Raw genomic sequence first — 12570 nt, 5'->3', positions numbered from 1 at the left:
AGTTATCTTCTGAAAGTGCTTTTGAGTTTTTGTCGATAAAATTTAATAACAATGGCAGTTTCTTCTGTGATAAAATGGAATAAAATCAGCACATTGGCAGAGCTTTGCGAATATGACTACATTACCGTGTTTTTCTCTATGCTAATCCATCGTGTTAATCAAAGTTTGAAATGGCGCATTAGTAAATTACACCACTGTTGTCAATGGCGGACATTTTAGTTGAGGGGCGTTCATTTAGGTTACAAATGCTTCTGACATGACAGGAGCAATAAAAAAAACTTTTGAATTCAACATTTGCCTGCCAGCAACTGCTGGCTAATGTTACCCTTTTGTTAGATAGCTAGTTTGCCACACAGTCAAGGCCCCCGCCCCGCGTGAATGCAATTTCTTGCATTGCAAGGGGGGGTCACGTGACAGCTTTCGCGGGCGTACCAGAACACAGCCGGCACTACTTTGCCTTGACTGTGTGCATTGTCTACCGCTGCGCGCTCTCTCTCTCTATTCATCGTCTTGCTCGCTCTATCCAGGGATGAGAATTTTCCGCGGATCCGCGGAATTCCGAGTTTTTTTCCGCCGAAAGTATAGTTTTTGTGAATCGTGTAAATCCGTTGAGAAAATTGTAGGGGGGTAGGCAAGCGGCCGGCCGGCCGACGCGTCGCGACCCGAGGCTTGTAATGGCCGCCCGCCGTGATGGCCATCCCGCCGCCGACATCTTTCGGCAACGCGCTTTGCAACGCGCATTTCAACGCGCTTTGCAACGCCCTTGGGGGTGGGGGTGGGGGGGGGGTGCACACGTGACTCAGCTTTCGCGGGCATACCAGAACGCGACCAGCACTACTTTGTCGTCGGCGTCGGCAGACATTTTCCGAGTTTTTTTCCATTTGTCATTCTCATCCCTGTCTATCACAACCGAGCTCCTCTCCCACAGCTGCTCTGGGGATGAAGACCCCTGTCAGGATGCAGCACTGTCTGAATTGTGTGTGACTTGTCTAGTTTATCTTTTTCTACTTTTACTAATGACCCTACAATCTACAGTTAATTTTATTTTTCATTTAATCTGGTGGTTATTAAATTGATTATTCCATAAAAGATCAGAAAATAGTATTAAAAAAAACTCTTAGTCACAGCTTCATTAAGCTCATGGTGACACCCTCAGATTTGTCCCAAATAGATTATTTTCACTGTCACATTAAACAAAACAATGGAGCTTTTTTTTTTTTTTTTTTTTTTAAATGGAAGCTTGTAAAAGGGAAATTTGAGGAAATTAATTTTATTTATTTTTATTGATTGAAATACTGGAATTCTATGCGACTTATCTAATAATATCAAATATTTGTTACATCCAATCCCTGTGTCTTTTTTTTAATGGACTAGATTTTTTGGTTCTTTGTAGAAATACTTAACATAAATGCAGTTTCATGCAGAAGGACCCAAAATATCTCTTTCTCACTCACGCAGTGTATCATAAGATGATGCAGATAGGTTAAAAACTGATTCACATTATCCTTTTTTTCTCTTGCAGTTGTATAAAGCAGCCATTTCATCAAGCAGGAGGTTGACTTTTCAAAGTGTTATGCAGTACCTTGATAAAGAGGTATGTATAATGGGCATTTGTCAATGTGAACTTCCATAAGAACTCTAATATTGCATGAGCTCACTTTTGTCTAACTTTATGTAGGACACAAATCGGAATAGGAGGACAGCTGCCCTTCTTGGTCTCCTACGTTTTTTCTCGGAGGATACTTCAGAGATCATCAGGATGTGTGATGTAAGAAAATTAACATGTTTAGATAATATTAATCATTGACTAGATTTACTGGTATTAATTTTAAACAGAAGTAAACATCCCTTTTTTCCCACAACATTGCAGAACCTTTTTCATTCAACGTTTAGTACATCATTCAAAACTTACTGGCAGTTCAAATGTTTTAAAATTAACTGATAGGTAGTTTTAAAAAGAGAATGTGTGATACGATGATACAGACTGCTGAACTTCATAAGTTAATCACAATAAATGCATTCTTACATGAGTGTAGCTGCATGAAAATCGTAAAATTGCAAACTTTGTTAAATCTAAATTGATTTAGTTACGTGGTACACCATTCAAAATGTGGATTAATATATTTTTTTTCCATAAACAGCAAAACTGACTACATGAAAAATTCAGGTGACCGTCACGGCCCATGGGCCTCTTGTTTTTGTTTTGATTAAGCTTTGCTCTCCATGCTTGTAACCGGCTCCTCGGTACCTTTAAGGTAGGTAGTCCAGCGCTGCAACTCAGTGATAGGAACTAAAACTAAGTTTGAACGGGGTTGTGTGGGGATCTTTCTTGCATCAAAAGTATGTCAACAAAAGTTTATTTTGTGACTAACCAGCTCAGATTGCTATGATAAGTATCTGACAACATTATGGAGACAAATTCTACCTTTTTATTTACCTGATGTTGCTTCTTGCCCTTGTTTACATCCTGTTATGTAGTCTGTCATTTGAAGCAGAGGAGTGTGTGGAGCTACAGAAACTTGTAATTTGTTTCTGAAGTGATGGCTGAATATTAGAAGATTTTGAACAGTTGGATGAGGTATTTGAATTTGATGGCCTACATTATGTATTTGAACTGATGAGAAGCTGCAACAGAAAAAGAGAGGGAGAGAGACAACAGGCTACAGGGTTTCAGCCAGCCATGCTGTTGTGATACTCAGGAGTTTGGTTTGTTACTCATATTATTGGAAGTATTTGACAACATTAGTGAGAGAATTCACAAATCAAATTCAAATACTACATCAGAGTATTCAGAATCGTCTAAATATTCAGCCATTTCTTCAGAAATAAACTTACTTTTGGTTTCAGGCAAAAATGAAACTCAGTGAATACAGCATGGATCAGCCAGATTTTGGTTACTATCATTCAGTTTGACCACAGGACAATCCTAAATACAGCCCAGGTTCAAAAATCACAACGTTTTCCTCTAAGGATAGACAGAAGTTTCATGGGTTCGACAGTTGTCAGAATCAAGATCATGTGAAAAGAGGATGATGGGAACTCTGAAATTTTTAAAGGCAGCAGGGTCACTGGTCTATCTAAAGGGGACAGACTTTTTTTTTTTTTTTAAACAATACACCTGTTAAATTGCAATAATATATAATAATGTGCGCTTTTATTAGTTGAAGAAGTACATGTTTTTTTCTTCTTGCATAATCAGTCATAAATAAGTTTTGTCCACTTAGAGTGAACTACTACTGACATTATTAAATTTCTGAATTACATCCACCAAAACAATGATTTCATTTGTCCAGTTGTTTCAGGTTCATGGGGAAACCCTGGACATCTTAATTAAGGGAATGTATGTCAGACTTCTCATTGGACATGAAGGCGTTCTGGATGATGCATTCCCAATGTGGCTGTGGTGGTAGAGGAGACGATCGTTCTTGCTGACATAAGAGGTGTGGCCACTGGTTAAGCCACTGCAGCATTAAATTATCTGCTGCAGAGAGAAAAGGAATAAAAGGAGACAGAAATTATGCCAGATGTGTTCAAAACAAGCTAAAACATCATGCAAAATGCCTCAAAACCTGCTGAAAAACAATAAAAACTGACTCTGAAATGACTCAAAAACTCAAAATTTGTCCAAAACAAGTTACAATATTGTGCAAAATACCTCAAAACAAGATAAAAACTGACTTAAAATTCTTTGAAATGACTAAAAAAAAATCTAAATTTGTCCAAAACAACTTAAAATAGTATACAAAATTCCTCAAATTCCCCTGCTGTCCAAAACGACAATCGGCAGAAGCGTCACAAACAGGGATTTCAGTGGTTTTCAGAATATTTAGTTGCCTCCTTTTACCACCTGGTTACATCTGTATTAAAATTCAGGCCCAACAGCAGGAACTTTATGCATTTGGACACATTATGAGTCAAGACTGAAGTTTTCAGTGATTTTGTGCAGAATTTTAATTAGTTTTGGGCAAATTTTCAGTCATTTTGGTTGAATTTTACGCTTTTAAGTTGTTTCAGACAATTTCATAAAGTTCCTGCTGTTGGGCCTGAATTTTAATACAGATGTAACCAGGTGGTAAAAGGAGGCAACTAAATATTCTGAAAACCACTGAAATCCCTGTTTGTGACGCTTCTGCCGATTGTCGTTTTGGACAGCAGGGGAATTTGAGGAATTTTGTATACTATTTTAAGTTGTTTTGGACAAATTTAGATTTTTTTTTAGTCATTTCAAAGAATTTTAAGTCAGTTTTTATCTTGTTTTGAGGTATTTTGCACAATATTGTAACTTGTTTTGGACAAATTTTGAGTTTTTGAGTCATTTCAGAGTCAGTTTTTATTGTTTTTCAGCAGGTTTTGAGGCATTTTGCATGATGTTTTAGCTTGTTTTGAACACATCTGGCATAATTTCTGTCTCCTTTTATTCCTTTTCTCTCTGCAGCAGATAATTTAATGCTGCAGTGGCTTAACCAGTGGCCACACCTCTTATGTCAGCAAGAACGATCGTCTCCTCTACCACCACAGCCACATTGGGAATGCATCGTCCAGAACGCCTTCATGTCCAATGAGAAGTCTGACATACATTCCCTTAATTAAGATGTCCAGGGTTTCCCCATGAACCTGAAACAACTGGACAAATGAAATCATTGTTTTGGTGGATGTAATTCAGAAATTTAATAATGTCATTAGTAGTTCACTAAATGGGCAAAACTTATTTATGACTGATTATGCAAGAAGAAAAAATACATGTACTTTTTCAACTAATAAAAGTGCACATTATTATATATTATTGCAATTTAACAGGTATATTGTTTTTAAAAAAAAAAAAAGTCTGTCCCCTTTAGATAGACCAGTGACCCTGCTGCCTTTAAAAATTTCAGAGTTCCCATCATCCTCTTTTCACATGATCTTGATTCTGACAACTGTCGAACCCATGGAACTTCTGTCTATCCTTAAAGGAAAACGTTGTGATTTTTGAACCTGGGCTGTATTTAGGGTTGTCCTGTGGTCAAACTGAATGATAGTAACCAAAATCTGGCTGATCCATGCTGTATTCACTGAGTTTCATTTTTGCCTGAAACCAAAAGTAAGTTTATTTCTGAAGAAATGGCTGAATATTTAGACGATTTTGAATACTCTGATGTAGTATTTGAATTTGATTTGTGGATTCTCTCCCTCCTTCTGTTGCAGCTTCTCATCAGTTCAAATACATAATGTAGGCCATCAAATTCAAATACCTCATCCAACTGTTCAAAATATTATAAATATTCAGCCATGTTTTCTGCATTTTTCGTTGGGATGGGGTTCCTGATGTTGAGGCTTCTCGGTTTTATGTCCTCATCTCTGCATCGGAGATTGAATGTGAGGTGGTTTCTGTGGCGTGCTCACTTCTTTTCCAGCTTTTCCAAACGGCGGAATATTATGACACAGTCTTTATCCAGTCTTCCTCGTAATATTTGGATGATGTTCATTTTGTCGTTAACTATCATAGGATAACGTTATTTCTTATACACCGACAACTCAAAGTAAAGATGGTTTTACCTTAGCTGACATGTTTCAACTGCAGTCCTCTTCAGAGCGTCATCTGACGTGTGCTGACGTGTCCTTTTTTATCAGGTGACCGGTCTGACAGATGGTAAAACCATCTTTACTTTGAGTTGTCGGTGTAAAAGAAATAACGTTATCCTATGATAGTTAACGACAAAATGAACATCATCCAAATAGTTTGAATGTCCGTTTTAAACATCTTTAACGTTTAGAATTGAAAGAAATATTTGTCTGAATCTGAAAGAAACTTTCCTAAAACTGATTAAATAGTTCAAGATGACTTATTCAAGTTTGCACGCTGCATACATGCAAGTATTTTTGCTGTATATTTGCTCTAGATTACAGGTTTTCTACATTTCTGCACACTGTATCTTTTCTATACCGTCTTTAACACATTTAATTCTTCAGTGAACAGTTTTAATGTCTGACCTTCTTGTTAAATAAATTTTAAACACATTTAACTTATAGAATTGCAATTTTAAAAAAGCTAATGTTCCTAAAACTGATTTAATGGTTAAAGATAGATGCATACAAATGTATTTTCTAATATAGGCAAGTTTGCACACTGCATACATGCAAGTATTTTTGCTCTATATTAATTCTACATTACAAGTTGTTTTATTTTTTAAAACATTTTTACATCTTTTTTCTAACGTCTTTAACACGTTTTAGTTCTTCAGTGAACAGTTTTTATGTCTGATCTTCTTGTTAAATCAGTTTTATACATGCTTAACTTCTAGAATTGAAGAGTCTAAAGACAGAAGAAACGTTCCTTAAACTGATTTAATGGTTAAAGATAGATGCATATAATTTTTTTCTAATTGATGCAAATTTGCTCACCCTGTATTAGTTCTAGATTACAGGTTTTCTACATTTTTGCACACTGAAACTTCTCTCTAACTTCTTTAACACATTTTAGTTCTTCTGTGAACAGTTTTTAGGACTGATCTTCTTGTTTAAACTTCTAGAATTATAAAAAAGAGTTTAATGATAAAACAAACTGTCCTGAAACTTGTAAAATTAATAAACAGAGTGATGGACTGCAGTTTTTTATATTCTGTTCAGCTGAATCTGAGTTGAATCCTGATTTCTGTGCATCATGAAGAGAAAGTTTATGATAAATGTGCGTTTCCGTTTTTTCAGTTTTTTGTCTGAATGTTCTTTCTGATGATATAAAATCTGTTTATTGTGTTAAATGTGTTTTAGTTTCAGTATTCTGGAGATTGAGATCTATGTCGCGTTTAGCGTCAGACGTTCCTGCAGAAACCGTCAGAGCCCAGAGGGATTCTTGCCGATGCTCAGGAGATAGACGAGGAGAATAAACGTTCTCCATCCTCCAGACAGATCTGAAGACCCGACCGGCCTCTGGGGTGGCGTTCGGTGAAGTCATCTCTGCTGCTGGAGGATAAATGTGGAGATCTGCAGATAGAAGCCAAGAAGATGAACGGAGCTGGAGAGGAAGATGATCTACGTCTGCTCCCAGCGGTGGATCTGAAGTTAACCAAACTGGTTCTGACTCTGACTGGAATAACTGTGACGTTAGGTGTTTATGTCTGTGTAGTTTCTCATTCATCCAGGTCATGGTTATCCAAAGTTGTTTAAATCAATCCAACTGGACTTTAAGAAGATTCCTTGAAGATGTTTCACCTCTCATCCAAGAGGCTTCTTCAGTTCTGGTGGTGGTTGATGTTGCCTCAGCTTATAACCCCTGTGAGGTGTGGTCAGTGTTATTCACATTCCGACGACCATTGCCAAGGCCCACCTGGCTCCTCAACGATGGTCGTTGGGAGCCAGGGAGTGACAAAGGGGGTCGAAATGCGAGTTTCACTGAGCCCTCATATGCTAACGGTGGTCGTTAGCATGAGCCACCTCACCTGAGTCATTCTGCTGAGTAGCTCTTTTGGGGAGTTTTGAAAGGACCTGATTGTAAAATGGCGAAAGATGATGTCGCAGACTCCCCCCCCCCTCCTGTTCAGAGATGGCTTCTCCACTTTGACATGGATGGCTTCTTTCACACCTCTCTCAAACCATCTGTCCTCCCTGTCCAAAATCTGAACATTGGTGTCCTGAAAAGTGTCTCCCTCTTCCTTGAGGTGAAGGAAGAGTGCTGAATCCTGTCCTGAGGAACTGGCTCTTCTGTGTTGCGCCATACGCTTGTTAAGTGGCTGTTTGGTTTCACCTATGTAGAGATCTGAGCATTCCTCGCTGCATTTAACTTCATACACCAGGTTGCTCTTCTGACTGTGTGGTGTGGGGTCTTTTGGGTGGACCAGTCTTTGTCTGAGTGTGTTATTTGGCTTAAAAAAGACAGGGATCTGGTGTTTGTTGAAGGTCCTCCTCAGTTTTTCAGACAGTCCAGACACATACGGGATCACTATGTTGTTTCTCCTGTTCTCCTTCTCTTCAGTTCTCACTGGGTTGTTCTCCTTTCTGGATCTTGTGTGAGCCTTCACAAAGGTCCAGTCAGGATATCCACAAGTTTTCATTGCCCCTCTCAGGTGTTTTTGTTCTTTTTCCTGGCCTTGGGTACTGGTGGGTAACTTGTCGGCCCTGTGTTGCAGGGTCCTGATGACCCCTAGCTTGTGCTCCAGTGGGTGGTGAGAGTCAAAAAGCAGGTCCTGGTCCGTGTGTGTTGGTTTCCTGTATACACCAACACTCAGACTTCTGTCCTCTTTTATGTGGACCTCACAATCCAAAAAGGGCAAACTGTTGTCCTTTACATCCTCTCTGGTGAACTTGATGTTGCTGTCCACAGAGTTGATGTGTTCGGTGAAAGTTTGCACCTCCTGGATTCTGATCTCGACCCATGTGTCCTCCACGTATCGGAACCAGTTGCTCGGTGTTGATCCGTTAAACGAGGTCAGGGCCCTGTGTTCCACTTTTTCCATGTACAGATTGGCCACAATAGGAGCTACTGGCGAGCCCATGGCACATTCATGTTTCTGCCTATAGAAGCTCCCTCTGTACTGGAAATAGGTGGTGTTCAGGAAGAGGTCCAAAAGTTGGCAAATCTGGTTGCTCCTCCTGTCATTCTCCTCCAGGTTCTGTGCCCAGGTCACTCCTCCTGTCGTTCTCCTCCAAGTTCTCCTCCACGTTCTGTGCCCAGGCTGCTCCTCCTGTCATTCTCCTCCAAGTTCTTTGCCCAGGTGGCTCCTCCTGTCGTTCTCCTCCAGGTTCTCCTCCACGTTCTGTGCCTAGGTCGCTCCTCCTGTCGTTCTCCTCCAGGTTCTCCTCCAAGTTCTGCCCCCAGGTTCGCTCCTCCTGTCGTTCTCCTCCAGGTTCTCCAAGTTCTCCGCCCAGGTGGCCCCTCCTGTCGTTCTCCTCCAGGATCTCCTCCACGTTCTGTGCCCAGGTCGCTCCTCCTGTCGTTCTCCTCCAGGTTCTCCTCCAGATGCTACACACAGGTTGCCCCTCCTATCGTTCTCCTCCACGTTCTGTGCCCAGGTCGCTCCTCCTGTCGTTCTCCTCCAGGTTCTCCATGTTCTCCCCCCAGGTTGCCCCTCCTGTCGTTCTCCAGGATCTCCTCCAAGTTCTGCCCCCAGGTGGCTCCTCCTGTCGTTCTCCTCCAGGTTCTCCTCCACGTTCTGTGCCCAGGTTGCTCCTCCTGTCGTTCTCCTCCAGGTTCTCCAAGTTCTCCGCCCAGTTGGCCCCTCCTGTCGTTCTGCCCCCAGGTGGCTCCTCCTGTCGTTCTCCTCCAGGTTCTCCAAGTTCTGCCCCCAGGTGGCTCCTCCTGTCGTTCTCCTCCAGGTTCTCCTCCACGTTCTGTGCCCAGGTTGCTCCTCCTGTCGTTCTCCTCCAGGTTCTCCTCCACGTTCTGTGCCCAGGTTGCTCCTCCTGTCGTTCTCCTCCAGGTTCTCCTCCACGTTCTGTGCCCAGGTGGCCCCTCCTGTCGTTCTCCGCCAGGTTCTCCGCCCAGGTTGCTCCTCCTGTCGTTCTCCTCCATGTTCTCCAAGTTCTCCGCCCAGGTGGCCCCTCCTGTCGTTCTCCTCCAGGTTCTCCTCCAAGTTCTGTGCCCAGGTGGCCCCTCCTGTCGTTCTCTGCCAGGTTCTCCGCCTAGGTCGCTCCTCCTGTCGTTCTCCTCCAGGTTCTCCAAGTTCTGCCCCCAGGTGGCTCCTCCTGTCGTTCTCCTCCAGGATCTCCTCCACCTTCTGTGCCCAGGTCGCTCCTCCTGTCGTTCTCCTCCAGGTTCTCCTCCAGATGCTGCGCACAGGTTGCCCCTCCTATCGTTCTCCTCCACGTTCTCCGCCCCGGTGGCCCCTCCTGTCGTTCTCCTCCAGGTTCTCCTACAAGATCTGTGCCCAGGTCGCTCCTCCTGTCGTTCTCCTCCAGGTTCTCCTCCACGTTCTGTGCCTAGGTCGCTCCTCCTGTCGTTCTCCTCCAGGTTCTCCTCCAAGTTCTGCCCCCAGGTGGCTCCTCCTGTCGTTCTCCTCCAGGTTCTCCTCCACGTTCTGCGCACAGGTTGCTCCTGCTATCGTTCTCCTCCAGGTTCTCCTCCAAGTTCTGTGCCCAGGTGGCCCCTCCTGTCGTTCTCCGCCAGGTTCTCCGCCCAGGTCGCTCCTCCTGTCGTTCTCCTCCAGGTTCTCCAAGTTCTCCGCCCAGGTGGCCCCTCCTGTCGTTCTCCTCCAGGATCTCCTCCAAGTTCTGCCTCGAGGTGGCCCCTCCTGTCGTTCTCTTCCTGGTTCTCCTCCACGTTCTGTGCCCAGGTCGCTCCTCCTGTCGTTCTCCTCCAGGTTCTCCTCCAGATGCTGTGCACAGGTTGCCCCTCCTATCGTTCTCCTCCACGTTCTCCGCCTAGGTCGCTCCTCCTGTCGTTCTCCTCCAGGTTCTCCAAGTTCTCCGCCCAGGTGGCCCCTCCTGTCGTTCTCCAGGATCTCCTCCAAGTTCTGCCGCCAGGTGGCTCCTCCTGTCGTTCTCCTCCAGGTTCTCCTCCACGTTCTGTGCCCAGGTTGCTCCTGCTGTCGTTCTGCTCCAGATTCTCCAAGTTCTCCGCCCAGTTGGCCCCTCCTGTCGTTCTGCCCCCAGGTGGCTCCTCCTGTCGTTCTCCTCCAGGTTCTCCAAGTTCTGCCCCCAGGTGGCTCCTCCTGTCGTTCTTCTCCAGGTTCTCCTCCACGTTCTGTGCCCAGGTTGCTCCTCCTGTCGTTCTCCTCCAGGTTCTCCTCCACGTTCTGTGCCCAGGTTGCTCCTCCTGTCGTTCTCCTCCAGGTTCTCCAAGTTCTCCACCCAGGTGGCCCCTCCTGTCGTTCTCCAGGTTCTCCTCCACGTTCTGTGCCCAGGTTGCTCCTCCTGTCCTTCTCCTCCAGGTTCTCCAAGTTCTCCGCCCAGGTGGCCCCTCCTGTCGTTCTCCTCCAGGATCTCCTCCAAGTTCTGCCCCGAGGTGGCCCCTCCTGTCGTTCTCTTCCTGGTTCTCCTCCACGTTCTGTGCCCAGGTCGCTCCTCCTTTCGTTCTCCTCCAGGTTCTCCTCCACGTTCTGTGCCCAGGTCGCTCCTCCTGTCGTTCTCCTCCAGGTTCTCCGCCCAGGTCGCTCCTCCTGTCGTTCTTCTCCAGGTTCTCCAAGTTCTCCGCCCAGGTGGCCCCTCCTGTCGTTCTCCTCCAGGTTCTCCTCCACGTTCTGTGCCCAGGTCGCTCCTCCTGTCGTTCTCCTCCAGGTTCTCCTCCACGTTCTGTGCCCAGGTCGCTCCTCCTGTCGTTCTCCTCCAGCTTCTCCGCCCAGGTCGCTCCTCCTGTCGTTCTCCTCCAGGTTCTCCTCCACGTTCTCCGCCCAGGTGGCCCCTCCTGTCGTTCTCCTCCAGGATCTCCTCCAAGTTCTGCCCCGAGGTGGTCCCTCCTGTCGTTCTCTTCCTGGTTCTCCTCCACGTTCTGTGTCCAGGTGGCCCCTCCTGTCGTTCTCCTCCAAGTTCTGCCCCGAGGTGGTTCCTCCTGTCGTTCTCTTCCTGGTTCTCCTCCACGTTCTGTGCCCAGGTGGCCCCTCCTGTCGTTCTCCTCCAGGATCTCCTCCAAGTTCTGCCCCGAGGTGGCCCCTCCTGTTGTTCTCTTCCTGGTTCTCCTCCACGTTCTGTGCCCAGGTGGCCCCTCCTGTCGTTCTCCTCCAGGTTCTCCAAGTTCTGCCCCCAGGTGGCTCCTCCTGTCGTTCTCCTCCAGGATCTCCTCCATGTTCTTTGCCCAGGTGGCCCCTCCTGTTGTTCTCCTCCAGGTTCTCCTACACGTTCTGTGCCCAGGTTGCCGCTCCAGTCGTTCTCCTCCAGGTTGTCCAAGTTCTCCGCCCAGGTGGCCCCTCCTGTCGTTCTCCTCCAGGATCTCCTCCACGTTCTGTGCCCAGGTCGCTCCTTCTGTCGTTCTCCTCCAGGTTCTCCTCCAGATGCTGCGCACAGGTTGCCCCTCCTATCGTTCTCCTCCACGTTCTCCGCCCAGGTCGCTCCTCCTGTCATTCTCCTCCAGGTTCTCCTCCACGTTCTGTGCCCAGGTCGCTCCTCCTGTCGTTCTCCTCCAGGTTCTCCTCCACGTTCTGTGCCCAGGTGGCCCCTCCTGTCGTTCTCCGCCAGGTTCTCCACCCAGGTTGCTCCTCCTGTCGTTCTCTTCCATGTTCTCCAAGTTCTCCGCCCAGGTGGCCCCTCCTGTCGTTCTCCTCCAGGTTCTCCTCCAAGTTCTGTGCCCAGGTCGCCCCTCCTGTTGTTCTCTGCCAGCTTCTCCGCCCAGGTCGCTCCTCCTGTCGTTCTCCTCCAGGTTCTCCAAGTTCTGCCCCCAGGTGCCTCCTCCTGTCGTTCTCCTCCAGGATCTCCTCCACGTTCTGTGCCCAGGTCGCTCCTCCTGTCGTTCTCCTCCAGGTTCTCCTCCAGATGCTGCGCACAGGTTGCCCCTCCTATCGTTCTCCTCCACGTTCTCCGCCCAGGTCGCTCCTCCTGTCGTTCTCCTCCAGGTTCTCCTCCACGTTCTGTGCCCAGGTCGCTCCTCCTGTCGTTCTCCTCCAGGTTCTCCTCCACGTTCTTTGCCCAGGTGGCCCCTCCTGTCGTTCTCCGCCAGGTTCTCCGCCC

Source organism: Amphiprion ocellaris, chromosome 10 (genome assembly GCF_022539595.1).
Source record: "Amphiprion ocellaris isolate individual 3 ecotype Okinawa chromosome 10, ASM2253959v1, whole genome shotgun sequence".
Lineage (NCBI taxonomy): Eukaryota > Metazoa > Chordata > Actinopteri > Pomacentridae > Amphiprion > Amphiprion ocellaris.
This window is presented reverse-complemented; position numbering follows the sequence as displayed.